Here is a 20030-nt window from a genome sequence, read left to right on the forward strand (position 1 = left end):
ACATGCCGTATCGGTACGTCATAAGTCCTTAAGGGGTTAATGTATGAAAAATAGACAGCACTTGGTTACAAAAAATGATTAACAAGAGACATACATAAATGGCAAACAATTGTAAAATGAAAAGGAGAAAACAAAGAAAGTTCTAATACTTAACATTTGTGTGGTAAAAGTCCTTTCCACCCAGGACAGAGTAATGGTGCACAAACCAATTCGATTGGATCTCCCACTTTGTACCACCCAACTATCCAGGGATTGCATGTTTATGCCTTTCCTCCAGGGGCAGGCCTGGGGGGGATTCTCACTCCCATCTCTGGCTCAGCCCCTCTGGACCAAGCTACATTACACATGCAGCCGATCCTCTGGCAAACTAGGGAACAGGTATGAAAATATCAAAAAGATAGTTTCCCAGTTGCCCTGGTGAAGATACAGACCCCAGCCCTTCTTCTTAATTCATATCTCATCGTTCCGAGTCCTAGCATATCAAACACTACACGTCCAGGACGCTCACAAGAGGAGATCCTTATTTTAAGAAGATGAAGGCGAGTTGATACGCCATGTCTGGTGTCCATGCAATGCCCCCATCATACCAGAGATAATAAGCTAGATTTTGGGGACATCCGATCCCTCCTGAACAAATTATGAAGGATTACGGATTATGATTCATGCTCTGGTTAGGAAGCCCACATGCTGACACAAGGCGCCGGAGGTCTGCAGCTCCCTGTCCTGAGGTGTGACCAGCAAACGGCCCATCCTTTTTAGCATCTCTGTGCTGACTACCCCCCGGGAGCAGGCTGCTGTTTCCCAGGTTCGAGGCAGACAGCTAGGCCTATATGCAGCCTTTAACTAATTCATAAATCCATTACCCCCAACATGGCTGCTGGCCTTGTAATACAAATACATAAATACCCACTGTACACATGTAAATCACACCGGAATATGTTACACCATGACATAACTATAAAACATATAATATGACAGCAAACATTATAATAACTAGGAATAAGGCGGTCCTTATTCCTTACACATGGCATTATGGGTGATTCTGCCTTCCCAGAGTTCCTTGCTCCATGTCCTCACACGTGCAGCAGCCATTTTAGGAAAAAATGTGATTCGTTACCACGAAGAGCGAGGAAATTCGGCTTCGGTGCGAATCAAATTTTTCCTGAAATTCGGATCTAATCCCATTTCATCAACTTCGATTCGCTTATCTCTACTGATGATGTCAGAGAAGGAATTAATTGGGTTATCTGGGGAGGACTGATGATGTCACAGAGGGAGAGGATGGGGTTATCTGAGGGCTGTTACATGGTTATGAAAGCTACAAAAAGTCTCCATAATCTTCAACCTGCTTGACCCGAATAATCTTTTAAGGCTATATACTGTATTTATGTGGGATCACTTCAGATCTCAAAGCTTTTAGGACTAAGACTAAGTCCCATTTTGACACAGATCTCAGTATGTAAGGCAACATTGCAGCAATCCTTTCAGGAACATCTTCACCAAAGGACGGACATTGCCAGAATTTAGAGCTTTAAGGTTGATACACTCAGGACTTTCCCACATCCTTCCTGCACAAAGTCTAAGAGGTTGATAATCTGTGATTTGGAACTATCCACATTCTGAGTAGAAATCCAGGCTGAACAGATTCTCTTGACCTTTATATAAGCCTTTCTGGTGAAATGAGAACTGGTTGTGAGAAGGTCTTTATGACTGTCAGAAAAACCTTTTGGTTGTCATGGAGGCTATCTGATTGAAACTCCTCAGGTCTTTAAAAAGTTGAGTACTACAGATTCACAATCTGTGCTCCTGATTACTCCAGTTGCCTTTCACTGGCACTTCATCTAGATGAGCACCCCAACCTTGTTGTCAACAGGTATCAGTGAGGTTAGACCGTAGACCTCCCATCATAAGGATCTGCAGGTTTTCCCTGACATGAAGCACATCCCCACAGGCGTAAGATCCCTCTATATAGGGCATAAACGAGGAGCTACCTCTGCTGATATGAGACCTAAGACCTTCTACTGCTAAAATACTTCGTGTTAAAGTAACTGGACAGTAGTTTGAAGATGGTGCTTATTTAACAATCATCCAGGAGTGGATCACAGATATTCTCTGTGTTCTTAGAGAAGCAGCTATAGTGGACACCACAATATAAAGATGTGAGTAGCCAAAGGATTCTGAATTAAATTGAATCAGCCCTGCACGGTTATTCTGAGGTTGAGAGAGGCCATGGAATCTCTCTTTCATAAACTGGCATCTGAGTGTCTCCGTTCTGAATTTCTTCTTCCTGAAGAAATGGTTAAAGCAACCAAGGTCGATAGCTGTGTTTTATGCCTGGATGCTTGGAAGCTCTGTACACTATCTTATCAAAACGTGTTAGCATCTGAAGAGATCCCGAAAAAAGAGTTGTGAATTGCAGGAGCATGACCTCTTCTCTACACAGCTATTCTTAGCCATTTTATAAGAGACTTGAAATTTGGTCAGTAAACCTTAAGTCCAGAGACTTGGAAACTTCAGGTACAGGAGAATAAGGTCTTGCTCCTCTCTCTGGAGTAGGACCACCTTCGCTCAGAGTCTAAATTGCACATCCCTCGTTGAGTGACCTTGTAGCCTCCTGTCCCAGTATTGACTTCAGGAACCTCAGAGATGTTCCATATCTAGAGGGTCTATATTTACCCTGAAAGATTGCTGTAATGTAATTAATCTCTGAGTCAGTCTACCTGCCTTACACAGAGGTTGTATCTGAGACCTCCAGCCTGAGCAAACTTACCTGTGGTAATCAAGGCCATAGACTTGGCTGACAACGTACAGTATCTGTAGGGATCTAGCCTCACAGCTAAGGCTACTTTAACACTTGCGTTTTCGCTGGATCGGGCAGGGTTGTACGGCTGCACTGGAGCGAGGGCACCTTCATTTTAGAGAATCTGGACTAAAGCATTTAGTAAGGATTGGAGCCGTTCTAGGATTTTAACATCATACAACAGATTTTCAATTATGTTCAGATCAGGGGACTCTGAGAGCCATAGTAAAACCTTCAGCTTGCGCCTTTTTAGGTTGTCTGTTGTGGATTCTGAGGAGTGTTTAGGATCATTATCCATTTGTAGAAGCCATTCTCTTTTCAACTTCAGTATTTTTACAGCTGGTGTTATGTTTGCTTCTAGAATTTGCTGTAATTTTATTGACTGCTTTCTTCCCTCTACTCTTGAAATGTTTCCTTATGCCATTGGCTACAACACAACTCCATAGCATGACTGATCCTCCTCCATGCTTAATGGTTGGAGAGATGTTCTTTTCATTAAATTCTGGGCCCTTTCTTCTCCAAACATGCCTTTGCTTATGGTGGGGAAGGAGTTCTATTTTAACCGCATTGGTCCACAGGACTTGATTCCAAAATGCATCAGGCATAGATGTTCTTTTGAAAACTTCTGATGCTGAATTTTGTGGTGAAGATGCAGGAGAGGTTTTCTCCTGATGACTCTTCTATGAAGGCCAGATTTGTGCAGGTGTCGCTGAACAGTAGAACAATGTACCACAACTCCAGAGGCTGCTAAATCTTCCTGAAGGTCTTTTGCAGTCAAGCGGGGGTTCTGATTTGCCTTTATAGCAATCCTACAAGCAGATGTCTCTGACATTTTTATTGGTCTTCCAGAACTTCTCTTCACCTCCAGTGTTCCTGTGGACTGCCATTTTTTTTATTACATTTCGAACTGAGAAAATGGCAACCTGAAAACGCTTTGCTATCTTCTTACAGTCTTCTCCTGCTGTGTGGGCCTCAACTATTTTCATTTTCAGAGTGTCAGGAAGCTGCTTAGAAGAACCCATGGCTGCAGTTTCTTGGGACAAAGTTAGAAGAGCCTGGGTATTTATAAAGCTTTGAAATTTGCATCACCGGGCCTTTCCTAACCATGATTGTGAACAAGACTTAACCCTAACCGGCGATTTAAGGTCTGAGACCTTGGTTAAAGTTATCTGAGCGCTCAAATCTCTTTGGGTTCCCATATTTTTGCAAGGTGCTCCTTTCCCTTTTTTCACTCTAAAATTGTACAACACCAAAATAATCCACGGATATTGCTTAAAATGTTGAAAAGTGTGTTTCATCTCTAACTTTATGGAGATCATGTAATCTTGAACTGTTCACAGTAACAGTAATTTTTACCAAGATTGCCCAAACTTTTGCATGCCACTATATACAGTGGATATAAAAAGTCTACACACCCCTGTTAAAATGTCAGGTTTCTGTGCTGTAAAAAAATGAGACAAAGATAAATAATTTCAGAACTTTTTCCACCTTTAATGTGACCTATAAACTGTACAACTCAATTGAAAAACAAACTGAAATCTTTTAGGTAGAGGGAAGAAAAAATATAAAACTAAAATTATGTGGTTGCATAAGTATGCACACCCTCTTATAACTGGGGATGTAGCTGTGTTCAGAATTAAGCAATTACATTCAGAATCCTGTTACATAGGAGTCAGCATACACCGGCCATCATGTAAAGTGGCTCTGATTAACCCCAAATAAAGTTCAGCTGCTCTAGTTGGTCTTTCCTGAAATTTTCTTAGTCGCATCCCACAGCAGAAGCCATGGTCCACAGAGAGCTTCCCAAGCATCAGAGGGATCTCATTGTTAAAAGGTATCAGTCAGGAGAAGGGGACAAAAGAATTTCCAAGACATTAGATATACCATGGAACACAGTGGAGACCGTCATCATCAAGTGGAGGAAATATGGCACAACAGTGACATTACCAAGAACTGGACGTCCCTCCAAAACTGATGAAAAGATGAGAAGAAAACTGGTCTGGGAGGGACCAAGAGGCCTCCAGCAACATTAAAGGAGCTACAGGAATATCTGGCAAGTCCTGGCTGTGTGGTCCATGTGACAACAATCTCCCGTATTCTTCATATGTCTGGGCTATGGGGTAGAGGGGCAAGACGAAAGCCTTTTCTTACCAAGAAAAACATCCAAGCCAGGCTACATTTTGCAAAAACACATCTGAAGTCTCCCAAAAGCATGTGGGAAAAGGTGTTATGGTCTGATGAAACCAAGGTTGAACTTTTTGGCCATAATTCAAAAAGATATGTTTTGTCCAAAAACAACACTGCACATCACCAAAAGAACCCCATCCCCACAGTGAAGCCTGGTGGGGGCAGCATCATGCCAAGGGGCTGTTCTTCTTCAGCTGGAACTGGGGCCTTAGTTAAGCCTAAGGGAATTATGAACAGTTCCAAATACCAGTCAATATTGGCCCAAAACCTTCAGGCTTCTGATAGAAAGCTGAACATGAAGAGGAACTTCATCTTTCAGCATGACAACGACCCAAAGCATACATCCAAATCAACAAAGGAATGGCTTCACCAGAAGAAGATGAAAGTTTTGGAATGGCCCAGCCAGAGCCCAGACCTGAATCCGATTGACAATCTGTGGGGTGAACTGAAGAGGGCTGTGCCCAGGAGATGCCCTTGCAATCTTACAGATTTGGAGTGTTTTTGCAAAGAAGAGTCAAAATGTGCCATGCTGATAGACTCCTACCCAAAAAGACTGAGTGCTGTAATAACATCAACAGGTGCTTCAACAAAGTATTAGTTTAACGGTGTGCACACTTATGCAACCATATTATTTTATTTTTATATTTTTTCTTCCCTCCACCTAAAAGATTTCAGTTTGTTTTTCAATTGCGTTGTACAGTTTATAGGTCACATTAAAGGTGGAAAAAGTTCTGAAATGATTTATCTTTGTCTCATTGTCTGACATTGTAACAGGGGTGTGTAGACTTTTTATATCCACTGTATATATATATATATATATATATATATATATAGGCATTTCAGCATGGTGCCAAGTTTAAACAGTGTGAACTGGAGCTAGAGAAGTGAAGCTTCACCTTTAACATGACCACCTAAAGGAACCTGGTTTCCAGACCAGACTGATGGGCATTTTTAAGAATAAGAATGCAGACACACACAGAAGAGACTCCCTCGTCTCACAAAGATCAATATCTAAGAAACACGGAAAATGTGTCAAATCCCAAGGGCTGCTAAGTCGGACTGTCTAGAGGGGAGGAAAGGAAAAGAGCATTAATGCAAACTAACCAAACAGAATAGCAGGAGCCACTTCACAGGTTCTGAAACCAATGACCAGGGTAAACGCAACTCCTTCTACTCCTCCCTGATCAATCTAAGAAGTCCAGCATAATGAATACAAAACAGAAACATAATAAGCAAAGCAAACTGTCTGTCCAGAGACACGGATATCCCACTGACTATACTGGCTAGTCATGCAAGCAGATATTAAAAGCTGAGACTTTTGCCAATATATTCCTGTCAGGAACACATCGGAGCCCCTCATGCACCACGTCACGGTCTCTCAGCATGGCAAGGGTCCTACCACTACGCTAACTATGGTGTGAACACGGTCTGAAGGTGATGTAATCCAGCTCACAGCCAGGCTTCCACACAACCGCCTAGCAGGACAACTAGTGCAATGTGAATAAAGCCAGACTGTAAGCCACCCCCGTATCAGACCATGTTCACACCATAGTTAGCGTAGCGGTAGGACCCTTGCCATGCTGAGAGACCGTGACGTGGTGCATGAGGGGCTCCGATGTGTTCCTGACAGGAATATATTGGCAAAAGTCTCAGCTTTTAATATCTGCTTGCATGACTAGCCAGTATAGTCAGCGGCATATCCGTTTGGTGCATTTTTTTTCTGTGATTTCTACAGGTACAGAGGGGCAGACATACCCCATTATTGTGCTGCTGGTTAGGATGGAAGGGAATGCCCCTTTCCCTTACGTCCTAACCAGCAGCACAAGTGGGGAGTTCTCCTCTGTGAAACTGGTAGGACAGGTGGAATTTTTGTTGACAATAAATTCCCTACCAAGCACTAATTAAATAATTAGTAAAACCCACCCCTATAAAAGGGCAGACTGCCCACATCCCAGTGCTTTTTTTCTCTGTCCCTGTGGACAGTAGGACGGGTCAGGCTGCGGCCTGTTACCTTAAGGAAATTCTTTATTTTTTTATGTTTTTCCTACCAGCTTAATCCTTGTTTTCCTTAGCTTCCTTCCCCGTCTCCCCGCCGACTCTCTAATCCCTCCAGTCTCTCCTCTGCGTCCGCTGGTCGTTTGCGGTCCTCCGCCTTGCTCGGCGGTCCGGGCTGGAGGGGCGGAGCCTAACGCGGCAGCATGGTACCTGCTTGGCTGTCCGGCGTCGGGCCGCCTTGCGTCCCATCGCTGGCTCCACTTGCTCTGCGGTCGGTGCGCAGCCCGGCAGGAAGTACGTCAGATGACGACTTCCGGGTCTTGCGCCGGTCATTTCTTTTAGTTATGGAAATAAATATGTAGCGGTGCCCTTGGAGGTGTATTGCATTAATATATTTTTATAATATATACATAAGGACCAAAAATTCCAAAGGATTTAAGGGGAAAATTTTGGTATAGGGGCCGGACTATCGGCGGGGCGGAGCTAAGGGGGAAGGTGGAGTTTTCCACCTATATAAACCCACAAGCAGTGGAGCTCTTCCTCTTTCTTTGCAGAGAGCTATTGCTGCGCTTCTGTGGCTACTTCTAAAACTTGCTAAAGTTTCTTTCTTCTAGATGGCGTCTCCTAATGACGATCAGCGCGGGATGGCTTCCCACAAGCAGAGAAACCTAACCTGCGCCTCTTGCGAGATGCCAATGCCAGACTCCTATGAGTATAATAGGTGTCCGCTGTGTTGTCCTCCTCAGTCGCAGCCCACCATAAGCGACATGTTTGGCTGGATAAAAGACTTTATGGGTAACTCCATTTCCGTAGACAGAATGGTAATGGTGATTTTTAGTTAAAACTTAACTTTTAATTATTTAGGTAGAATAAAGTCCCTAAGTGCTCTGATTAGATACAAAAAAGAAGTGCATGATAACACAAGGGATACAAAAATACTTAGTGCACGGCGGCACCTTAGATTCAAAATGAGTTAGTGCACGGCGGCAACGGACATTCTGGATCAATTCAAAACCCTTCTGCTGGGAGCAGACTTTTTATGCGATGCTTCAGCGCAACATTTAAAGCTGGCTGCGAAAGGTATGGCGCTTTCTTCTGCCAGCCGTAGGCCCCTCTGGCTGCGCCCTTGGATCGCTGACAATGAAGAGGTCTTGGTTCACCAAGGTCATGAAGATGAGTCAGGGCACTTATTGGAGACTTCCCCTAATGCAGGACCTAGTGTATCAGGACACAGGTCCCTGCCTAGATCTGAGGAAACTCAATCTGACAGCCTGGAGATTGACAGGTCCCTACTAGAAGCTAGAGGGCTTTCTGCGGAGGTCTTGAGAACCATTTCACACTCCCGTGCGGAGTCTAGAAACAAGGCGTACTCAAGAATTCACAAGATTTTTTTTCAGTGGTGTGCTGATAAAGAGGTAGTACCCTCAGATCCTCCTCTTTCAGCTATTTTACAGTTCCTGCAGGACGGCCTGGACAAGGGTCTAAGCCCGTCTACTCTCAGAGTCCATACCAGTGCTCTCTCTGCCTTTCTAGGTAGACCATTATCTCAAGACCACCTACTCAGGAGGTTCCTCAAGGGAGCCGAAAGATTAAAACCTAGAATCCTGAGACCTATCCCTGAATGGGATTTATCCGTTGTTCTAAAGGGGCTATCCTCTCCCCCCTTTGAACCCCTAGAGAATGTAGACCTTAGAGTCCTATCTTTAAAGGTCACATTTCTATTGGCCATAACATGTGCCAAAAGGATTGGAGAGTTACAGGCCTTGGCGGCCACTGAGCCTTATACCCTCTTTCTCCATGACTGTGTCCTGTTGAGATTTTTACCGACCTTTGCTCGCAAAGTTCCATCATTCGGTAACCGAAATCAGACCATCTCCTTGCCGGTCCTATGTCCCACTCCGTCATCTCCTGACAAGGAAGCCCTTCACTCCTTGGACATTTCCAGGAATCTCAAAATCTACCTGAACAGGACTGCGGACTTTAGAAAATCGGAGCACCTATTGCTCTCCTTCTCCGGTAAAAGCAAAGGTCTAAAGGCCTCCAAACCCTCTCTGAGTAGATGGGTAAAAGAGGCAATCCGGGAAGCATTTCTAGCCCAGGGGTTGGCTCCTCCATCCTTTGTCACCGCCCGCTCCAAGAGGGCAATATCGGCTTCCTTCGCGGAAAAAGGTTTAGTTCCGCTAGAACAGATTTGTGCTGCGGCTTCTTGGAGCTCCCACAGCACTTTCGTTAAACACTATCGCCTAGAGTCCAGGCGATCTGAGGGGGTGGCATTCGGACGCACCATTGTGTCTGCCGCCCTCTCATAATAAAAAAAAAAGGGGTATTTGAGTACCTACCAATTTGTCCGTGTTACTTGCTAGGTCCCCACTTGTGCTGCTGGTTAGGACGTAAGGGAAGCGTTAATATTAACGTAAATTTGTTTTCCCTTAGTCCTAACAGCAGCACACAAATTTCCCACCCTTGTTTTGGTTCCTACTTGATAATAAAGCACTGGGATGTGGGCAGTCTGCCCTTTTATAGGGGTGGGTTTTACTAATTATTTAATTAGTGCTTGGTAGGGAATTTATTGTCAACAAAAATTTCACCTGTCCTACCAGTTTCACAGAGGAGAACTCCCCACTTCTGCTGCTGTTAGGACTAAGGGAAAACAAATTTACGTTAAAATTAACGCTTCTAAAGCTTGCAGCTATAACAGCAGCGCTATTGGTCGTCACTCAGCTTTCCCACACACGGACAGAGCTCAGGAACAGAATTTATAATCTGATGAATCTCTGGAGATTGCAGATCCCGCTGAGTGAACTATTACGTCTGGTATGTAATTCTGTCCATTAGCAGATAATCATTTATATTTCTATAAGCTGATGACATCATCGGCGTGGCATAATACAGCGTGTCGCCTCCTGCTGATTGCCCCCCATCCACCAAGAGTCACAGCAGCGCAGATTGTTCTCATCCTAGGCTCGTTAGGACCCGGCTAATTGGAATTCTTTGCTTTCGTCGGACATGGTTAATGAGTCGCGTGACCCCTGTTACTACCTCACTGCTCACATAAAAGATGGAGGATCTGAAAGGGATTTTCTGGCTGTAAATAAATGGCATTTACTGTAACAACGGAATAAATCTCTTATTGCAACAAGGTAACTTTCTGATGTACCATTTGTATCAAAGTCTCCAAATCTCTGCTTCAGAGATACATTCAGAGGGTAAAACAGGAGCTGCTCAAAGAGCCGGGGGTCGCGCTGCACTGTACGGATGGATTCCCAGGGTGCGGCACCACCATGGTCCTTATAACAATGTGAGCAAACAGCGCCACAATACACCGCAGTGAAAACTGTTATGTGTCTGCATTGTGTGAGTAAACCCTGTGCAACCTCCCACAACATCAGCACACTCCTTTCCTGAAATCCTCTGTGCTGCTCCTTCCACTATGTAACTCTCATCCTGTGACCTCCACAAGATCAGCGCACTCCTCTCCTGAAATCCTCTGTGCTGCTGCGGACCCTGCTCCTTCCACTATGTAACTCTCATCCTGTGACCCCCACAAGATCAGCGCACTCCTCTCCTGAAATACTCTGTGCTGCTGGGACCCTGCTCCTTCCACTATGTAACTCTGATCCTGTGACCCCCACAAGATCAGCGCACTCCTCTCCTGAAATCCTCTGTGCTGCTGGGGACCCTGCTCCTTCTACTATGTAACTCTCATCCTGTGACCCCCACAAGATCAGCACACTCCTCTCCTGAAATCCTCTGTGCTGCTGGGGACCCTGCTCCTCCCACTATGTAACTCTCAGGCTGTGACCTCCACAAGATCAGGACACTCCTCTCCTGAAATCCTCTGTGCTGCTGGGACCCTGCTCCTTCCACTATGTAACTCTCATCCTGGGACCTCCACAAGATCAGCACTAGTGATGGGTGAAGCGAGTTTCGGGTGCTACATCCAAAGTCACTTTGTTCAAAACTTTGGAATAATTGGAATTATTAGAATGTATGGGCTCCGATGAGCCGAAGTTCGTTATTCATGAAGTCGCGCGTTACTTCGTTGAATAATTTCGGTAGTTGATTTTTAAAGTGGAAAACCAGTTTAAAACTTGAAACCAAACTTGGCTTCGGTTCCGAGGGAACATTGCCCCCCACAAAATTAGCACACACCTTTCCTGAAATCCTCTGTGCTGCTGGATGCACGTGTCCTTTTTATGTTGTCCCTTCCTCTTCAGCACACAATATTGGGTGGATACAGTAATTTGTAGCCACCTTTCTTGCGCTGAAGCTTTGCTCCAGTGTGACACTTGTCTCCGCTGATCCCTATGCTCCAGTCCTGGAAGTGTGAAGGTTATACATGAATTAAAAGCAACGCTCATCTCCTCCACAGACCACATGACAATAAGATACTATAATATTATAATCCGCTTCACGTCACCTCCTCCATCTTCCCTTTAATGAGAGCGTACATGACACATTCATTATAAATGAAGGAATTAGCGTCAATTGTCCCGTGTTCTGTCAGGGCTTAATTTCATGGCCACTATATGCTGAGACATATACATTCTGACGACGCACTCGCCGTCTGTAAAACCAGCTATTATGGAGATGTTCTCCTCACTGTGGAGAACTTGCAAAAAGCAAATAAGTTATAGACAGCAAGAAGAAATGCCTCATAATTACCAGCGTTAATCTATTTTATATTCATTATAAGTCCCGCCCCTGAGGATCTTATTTTTTGCTAATGAGGGCTAGTTCTAGGCATTTAGCTGAGTCCCAATGCAAAATCGGTTACAGGGCCCACCCTATGCCCTGGCATTGAGGTCTATTCTGGGTCAAAGTACCAACCCCAAACTGGGCTCATCTATAATAGCAGATGCAACACATGGGCAAGAGGGGCACTTTACCTGGAAAAACAATACTTCCATCTGGCCTCATTAAAGCCTAGCCTGGCCTAGCCTGGACATTCAGGAGTGACTGCATATCGATATTCTACTCCTGATATCATAGACCTATGGCGTCCAGGAGGCTGAAATATGGGGGGCCATTTGGTGGCTATAGCCATTCCTATGGCTATACCATGAAGGCAGCACTGTGGCCACCAGTAAATGACAATATAGGGGAGCTGCAGGGGGAAAACAATTGGTATTGACCCTACAGAACCCTTATGTTATAAGTCAGCACGGGACAATCCCTGGTAACCAGTGTCCCCTTCATGTCACAAACAGCAGCTGACACCAAGCAGCTCCCCATACCTCAGCTTCGGATACCCTATGTGACATTTAGGGCTCATGCACACGACCATATGCATTTTTGCAAAAATACAGATGATGTCTGTGTGCATTCCGTATTTTGAGGAACAGCTGGCCCCAAATTGAACAGTCCTATCCTTGTCCGTAATGTGGACAATAATAGGACATGTTCAATTTTTTTGCGGAACGGAAATACGGACATACGGAAACGGAATGCACACAGGGAAACTCCCTTTTTTTTTGTGGACCCATTGAAGTAAATGGTTTCGCATACGGTCCGCAAAAAAAAAATGGAATGGACACGGAAAGAAAACACAATTTTTTCTGGTATTTGACTTTGGGAAGACCTCAGTGGCCAGGGACAGCATGTTTTAGCAAAAAATAGATCCTCAGGGGCGGGACTTGTTACATTAAAATTTAAATCCAACCAAAGGCAACATCTGCACAGAGATTGTATGTTCTCCTGTGTTTGCTTTGGGTTCTCCACTTTCCTTCCACACACCAAAAAGGTTATTGGCTTCCTATGAAACTGCCCATACTGGTTATGATACAAGGAAGGCACTAAGCTTGGCTGCTATGCTTCTGGGCAGAGCCCAAAGCTTGGCAGCTATGACAGCAAGCAGAGGAGCTGAGATTGGCGGTTACAATTCTGGGTTTAGGCACTAACCGTGACAGTTACATTTCTGAGCAAAGGCACTAAGAATGGTGGTTACAACTTTGGGCAAGGACACTAAGCTTGGCAGGTAGAACTCCAGGTGGAGGCAATAAGCTTGGCAGTTACATTTCTGAGCAGAGGCACTAAGCTTTGGAGTTACAATTCTAGACAGAGGCACTAAACGAGTCATTTATAACTTATGACAGATTCAGTAAGCTTGGAGGTTACACTTCTGGGCAGAGGCACTAAGTCTGACACAACTTGGGGAAGAGGATTTAAACTTAGCAGTTACATGCCTAGCCATAGGCACTAAGCTTGGAAGTTACCCTTCTGGGCAGAAGAACTAAACATGGCAGTTAAAACTTTTTGAAGAAGCAGTGAGCTTGGCGACAACTTTGGGATGTGCCACTAACATTGCTGGTTATAAAATCTCAGCAGAGGAACCAAGCTTGGTGGTTCAAAATCTTGGCAGAGGCACTAAGCTTAGCAGTTATAACTCTGTGCAAAGAAATGAAAGGGGTTGTGTCACTTCAGCAAATAGTATTTATCATGTAGATGCAGTTAACGCAAGGCGCTTACTAATGTATTGGGATTCTCCATATTACCTCCTTCACTGGCTGGATTAATCTTTCCATAACAATTTACATTGCTTGTTTCCATGGTTACAACTAGAGGTGAGCGAATCGAAGTTGACAAAGTGGAATTCGAGCCGAATTCGAGGAAGGCAGCACTAAATCCTCCGGGGCACTCTCTATTGCAGGGAACACCAGCCAGAAGTTGAGGTGCCCTTGATTGTAATGGGTATGCATAGGGTGCTTTGGTGGCTGGGCTCCTGTGTTTGTGACACGCCAGCACCATAAGGTGCAATTAGGAGATGGAGTAGAATGATGAGAGAGGCAGTAGTTGAACCAAACAGGAACTTTACTTGTAAATTGTAGTCTTGCAATAAGTATCATCCAATAGCAGCACTTTGTCATAAATACAGATGGTAAAGCTGTAAATCCCAATAACAGGCTCAGTGAGGTGGTGTATGTAGGTTGCAGCTTAACTGTGAAGAAGTGAGATCTTACTTGTACTTGGTTCCTGATCTTGCTCTGGTTACTCAGCCTTTCAATAATAGTTTGGATCCTCTGTAAGTTCTATTCTGCACTTAGCAATTCAGCAATATTCAGTGCTTCAGTAATTCAGCAACCCAAGGGCAGTCTCCCTCATGTCAGGCAAACTCTCTGCTCCATTCTTTGAAAAGGTTGCACAAGATACAGAATTTATGCTCTTAAATCCCGGAAGGGTCCCTGGAAGGGGTATTACAGTAAAGGCCCAGGAGGACAGAGCCAAGTCTGTCGCCTCTCCTCTCCTCATCTCCCTAACTTCCTGTGGCTAACCTATATAAATGGTGTTAAAGTGACACCTAGAGGTGGATATATGTAGAGCATTGAACCAGCCTGAGATGGTATGGAACAAACAATTTTGGAGTGTTCCCATCCACCTGGAGTGGGTCACTACAGGAATGCCATCAGCAGCGCGTCTACCAGCGTGCGCTTGTACTCACACATCTTACGATCACGCTCCAGTAATGGAATTAAGGATGGCACGTTGTCCTTGTAACGGGTATTCAGCAGCGTGGTCACCCAGTTCTCAGCACTGGTTAGAATGTGGGCAACTCAGCGGTCGTTGCGCAGGCACTGCAGCATGTAGTCGCTCATGTGTGCCAGGCTGCCCAAAGGCAACGACAAGCTGTCCTCTGTGGGAGGTGTATCGTCTGTGTCCCCTGTATCCCCCCAGCCACGCTCCATTGATGCCCATGAGCTGCTTTGGGTGCCACCCTGCTGTGAACAATGTTCCTCCTCCTCCTCCAGAACTATGCCCTGGCTGGACAGTTGTGTACCTGGCCTCTGTTAGTGCAGGAACCCAGCACCCGAGCCACCTGTAAACGACTGGCCTGATAACCGTGGAAATGATCCCTCTTCCTCCTTCTCTTCCTCCTGTGCCACATTCCCTTCCATAATTGCCCGAAGTGTTTTTATAAGGAGGCATAGAAGTGGGATAGTAACGCTGAAGACGGCGTCATCGGCACTGGCCATGTTGGTGGAGTACTCAAAACTGCACAACACGGCACACACGTCCTGCATGGAGGCCCAGTCATTGGTGGTGAAGTGGTGCTGTTCCGCAGAGCGACTGACCCATGCGTGCTGCAGCTGAAACTTCACTATCGCCTGCTGCTGCTCGCACAGTCTGGCCAGAATGTCCAAGGTGGAGATCCACCTGGTGGGCACGTCGCATATGAGGTGGTGAGCGGAAAGGCCGAAGTTACGCTGCAGCGCTGACAGGCGAGCAGCAGCAGGGTGAGAACGCCGAAAGCGCGCACAGACGGCCTGCACTTTATGCAGCAGCTCTGACATATCGGGGTAATTTTTAAGGAATCTCTGCACCACCAAATTCAGCACATGCGCCAGGCAAGGCATGTGCGTCAAACCGGCTAGACCTAGAGCTGCTACGAGATTTCGCCCATTATTGCACACCACCAGGCCGGGCTTGAGGCTCAGTGGCACCAATCACTCATCGGTCTGTTGTTCCATGCCCGTCCACAGCTCCTGCACGTTTTTCTCAGCCACCGCCATAAGGTTTTTAAAAGTCTCTGTCTCCACCAGATGGAATGACAGCATTTCAAAGGCCAGGAATTTAGAATTGCTGGCATTCAGGGCCAGGGATCGTGGGTGGGTAGGGGGGTACTTCCTCTTTCTCTCCAGTGTTTGGAGGATGGACAGCTGAATGCTTCCATGGGACAGTGTGGACATGCTGGGTGATGGTGGTGGAGGTGTTGCTGCCACATCTTCTGTTTGTGGGGTGGCAGGTCCACTGTCACTCCAGAGGTGGATGAAGAGGCCGAGACTGCAGCAGAAGAGGAAGCAGGAGGAGCCAGAGACCTTTCTTGGTTTTTGAGGTGTCTACTCCACTGCAGCTCGTGCTTTGTACTTAGATGCCTGGTCATGCAGGTTGTGCTCAGGTTTAGAACATTTATGCCTCGCTTCAGGCTCTGATTGCACAGCGTGCAAACCACTCGTGTCTTGTCATCAGCACATTGTCTGAAGAACTGCCACGCCAGGGAACTCCTTGGAGCTGGCTTGACCTTGATTCCATGTGGGGTCGAGGACCTTATTGTCCTCCACATCATCTTCCACCCAGTCTTCACCCCTGCCCTCTTTGTCGGTCTGCACACTTTCGAAAGCCCCAGCAGTTGGCACCTGTGTTTCGTCATCATCCGAGACGTGCTGCGATGGTTCTCCCATGTACTCATCATGAAAGATAAGTGGTTGGGCATCGGTGCACTCAATCTCTTCCACTTCTGGGGCAGGGCTAGGTGGATGGCCCTGGGAAACCCTGCTAACAGAGTCATCAAAAAGCAGAAGAGACTGCTGCATGACTTGGGGCTCAGACTGCTTGGCTGATTTGCAAGGGGGTGAGGTGAAAGACTGATGGACATCGGCTGCAGGTGCCAACTGTGGTCTTTCAGCAGGAGACTGGGTGGGAGACAATGTGAAGGAACTGGATCCACTGTCAGCAACCCAATCTACTATCGCATGTACTTGTTCAGGCCTCACCATTCGTAGATCCGCATTAGGCCCGACCAAATACCACTGCAGGTTCTGTCGCCTACTCGCACCTGAGGAAGGGGTTTCACTTGTGCGTGTAGCTGGCACAGATCGACCACGTCCTCTCCCTGCAACAGGAGCTCCACCAGCAGCACCACGACCGGGGCCACGTCCCTTATTTGATGCTCTCCTCATTCTTTGAGGTCACTCACTGAACTAACAGATGGGGTAACTATATTAATTTACCTGACACGTATAAAGTGCAGGTGTACCTCACACCAAAAATGGGTATATGCCACCCACCGAACTAACAGACGGATTAACTATTATATTTTAGTGTCAGGGGTACAAAGCTGGTGTATTGCACCCACAAAAAAATCACTAGCCAGATTCCTAACACTCTCCCTCACTTCAGCTGCCTGCTTCCTGTCCCTGCACTACTCAGGGCTGATGGGCGGTGCTACACGTGATCCAGCCAATCACAGCCATTCCATTATTAGGCATGGCTGTGATGGCTTCTAAGTGCCCACAGCTTAAAAGCTTGTTGATTGGCCGCCCTGCAGCCTTTCAAAAGCTTTATTAAATGCCCGAACACCGAACTTTTCCGGCAAAGTTCAGGTTCGGGTCCGGGTATCCGAACTCGCAAAGTTCGGTACGGACCCAAACTTTACAGTTCGGGTTCGCTGAACACTATTTACAAGTTCAGGGAAAGATTACCCCACAGTTATTCCTTGCCCCCCCCCTGACGCTGATTCTCCTTTATCTTTAAATTTAAAATGTTATGTAACGCTGGCCGGCGATCCGAATCATAACAGACAGTCACTACGCAGAGTGCACTGAAGTGACATCACACGCGCTGCCTGCAGATTCGCGCGGCCACACCGCCAGTCAATTCTGGTTTGCAGGCACGGCGGCGGAAGGTAGAAGGACTAGGAGGAACAGAGCCTGGAGCGCAGCGCGGCAGGTGCGCTGCTGAGGTAATCAACTTCCTGAACAAACGCACTTAGTGAGTAGAGTGCATTATCATTGTGAAGGGGAGCGGGTGGGGTGCTATTAATTGCATTGTGTCTGGCAGGAGAGGGGGGGGATACAGTTAGGAGATCACTTTGCACCTGTCACAAGTGCTTGCCTAGTAAACAGAAGGCCATCCATCACTTATTAACCCCTCCCTTGCCAGCCCACCCAGCCCCATTGCTGTGTGTTATGCTTTGAATATTTTTTAGTCCATAAAGGGGTTAATTAGGTGATGGGGGGGAGGTTATTGTGCATATTGTATTTGGGAGCCATTTAACACGTTTGACCAGTTGGGTTTGAGTGTCATCCACAGATCCCCATAACAGTGTCATCCACAGATCCCCCATAACAGTGCGCCATCCACAGATCCCCCTAACAGTGTCATCCACAAATCCCCCATAACAGTGACATCCACAGATCCCCCATAACAGTGCCATCCACAGATCCCCCATAAAGTGTCATCCACAGATCCCCATAACAGTGTGTCATCCACAGATCCCCCGTAACAGTGCATCATCAACAGATCCCCATAACAGTGTAATCCACAGATCCCCCGTAACAGTGTCATTCACAGATCCCCCATAACAGTGTCATCCACAGATCCCCCTCATAACAGTGTGTCATCCACAGATCCCCCATAACAGTGTCATCCACAGATTCCCCATAACAGTGTCATCCACAGATCCCCCATAACAGTGACATACACAGTGCCCCCATAACAGTGTTATCCACAGATCCCCCATAACAGTGTCATCCACAGATCCCCCATAAAGTGTCATCCACAGATCCCTCATAACAGTGTGTCATCCACAGATCCCCCATAAGTGTCATCCACAGATCCCCCATAACAGTGTCATCCACAGATCCCCCATAACAGTGTCATCCACAGATCCCCATAACAGTGTCATCCACAGATCCCCCATAACAGTGACATCCACAGATCCCCCATAACAGTGTCATCCACAGATCCCCCATAACAGTGTCATCAACAGATCCCCCATAACAGTGTGTCACCCACAGTTCCCCCATAGCAGTGTCATTCACAGTTCCCCCATAACAGTGTCATTCACAGATCCCCCATAACAGTGTCATTCACAGATCCCCCATAACAGTGTCATTCACAGATCCCCCATAACAGTGTGTCATTCACAGATCCCCCCATAACAGTGTCATTCACAGATCCCCCATAACAGTGTGTCACCCACAGTTCCCCCATAACAGTGTCATTCACAGTTCCCCCATAGCAGTGTCATTCACAGATCCCCCATAACAGTGTCATTCACAGATCCCCTCATAACAGTGTCATCCACAGATCCCCCCATAACAGTCCACCTGAGCACTGAGGAGAGACAGAAAGAAGGGGAAAGAATCTGCGGACACAAGCAGAGGACGGCACAGCAGACGACTGAACAGCTTCTTTTGTAAGTAAATTGTTTTATTATAAATGTAGTTTAATGTCTGTTTTTGGGGAAAGTAAAACATGTTTTTTTAGGTATGTATGACGCTTTTTCATAATAAATAAATGTAAATGTAGTGGTGCTGTAATGTGGACCCCAGGCCTCTCTGATGTCACCTTTTAGGAATAGATTGTTTCTGAATACTCCAGCGTACCGAGGAAGAAAGGAGAACTCTTGAAAGCTTAAGTATTAGGTTAGTACAATAAAAGCTATCCCCGCAAACCACCAGTATAAAATACTCCTATAAAGTGCCCCCAGTAGATGCACCCATAGTGCTCCTCCCCCCGTTCCATGGTGCCTGACATAATGTGCCAGTATAAAATGCCCCTATAGAGTGCCCCAAGTAGATGCCCCGATAGTGTTCCTTTCCCCACAGTGGCCATATAATGTATGCCAGTATAAAATGCCACTATGGTACTCATCCCCACCCCCATATTGCACATATAGTTTGTGCCAGTATAAAATGCCCCTATATAATGCCCCACAGCAGATGCCCCCATAGTGCTCCTCTCCCCCACTTCTCCATAGTGCCCCCCATGTGTGACACTATATAATGCCAACATATAGTACCCCCAGTAGATGCACTCATATGGCTCCTCTCCCCCCCATTAGTGCCAGTATAATTCTAATATATAAGGCTCCTAGTAGATGTCCCCATAGTACTCCTCTCCCCCATGTGTGCCAGTATAATGCCCCCATAGTTCTCCTCTCCCCCATGTGTGCCAGTATAATGCCCCCTAGTAGATGTCCCTATAGTGCTCCTCTCCCCCCATGTGTGCCAGTATAATGCCCCCTAGTAGATGTCCCCATAGTGCTCCTCTCCCCCATATGTGCCAGTATAATGCCCCCTAGTAGATGCCTCCATAGTGCTCCTCTCCCCATGTGTGCCAGTATAATGCCCCCTAGTAGATGTCACCATGGTGTTCCTCTCCCCCATGTGTGCCAGTATAATGCCCCCTAGTTGATGCCCCCATAGTGCTCCTCTCCCCCATGTGTGCCAGTATAATGCCCCCATCCTGAGGACGGCGATACAGATGAATATAGAGATGAACGCTATCATAATGGAAGCGCTCATCTCTCCCTGCCCTGCCATGGAAC

The sequence above is a fragment of the Bufo bufo genome, chromosome 5, assembly GCF_905171765.1.
Source record: "Bufo bufo chromosome 5, aBufBuf1.1, whole genome shotgun sequence".
NCBI lineage: Eukaryota > Metazoa > Chordata > Amphibia > Anura > Bufonidae > Bufo > Bufo bufo.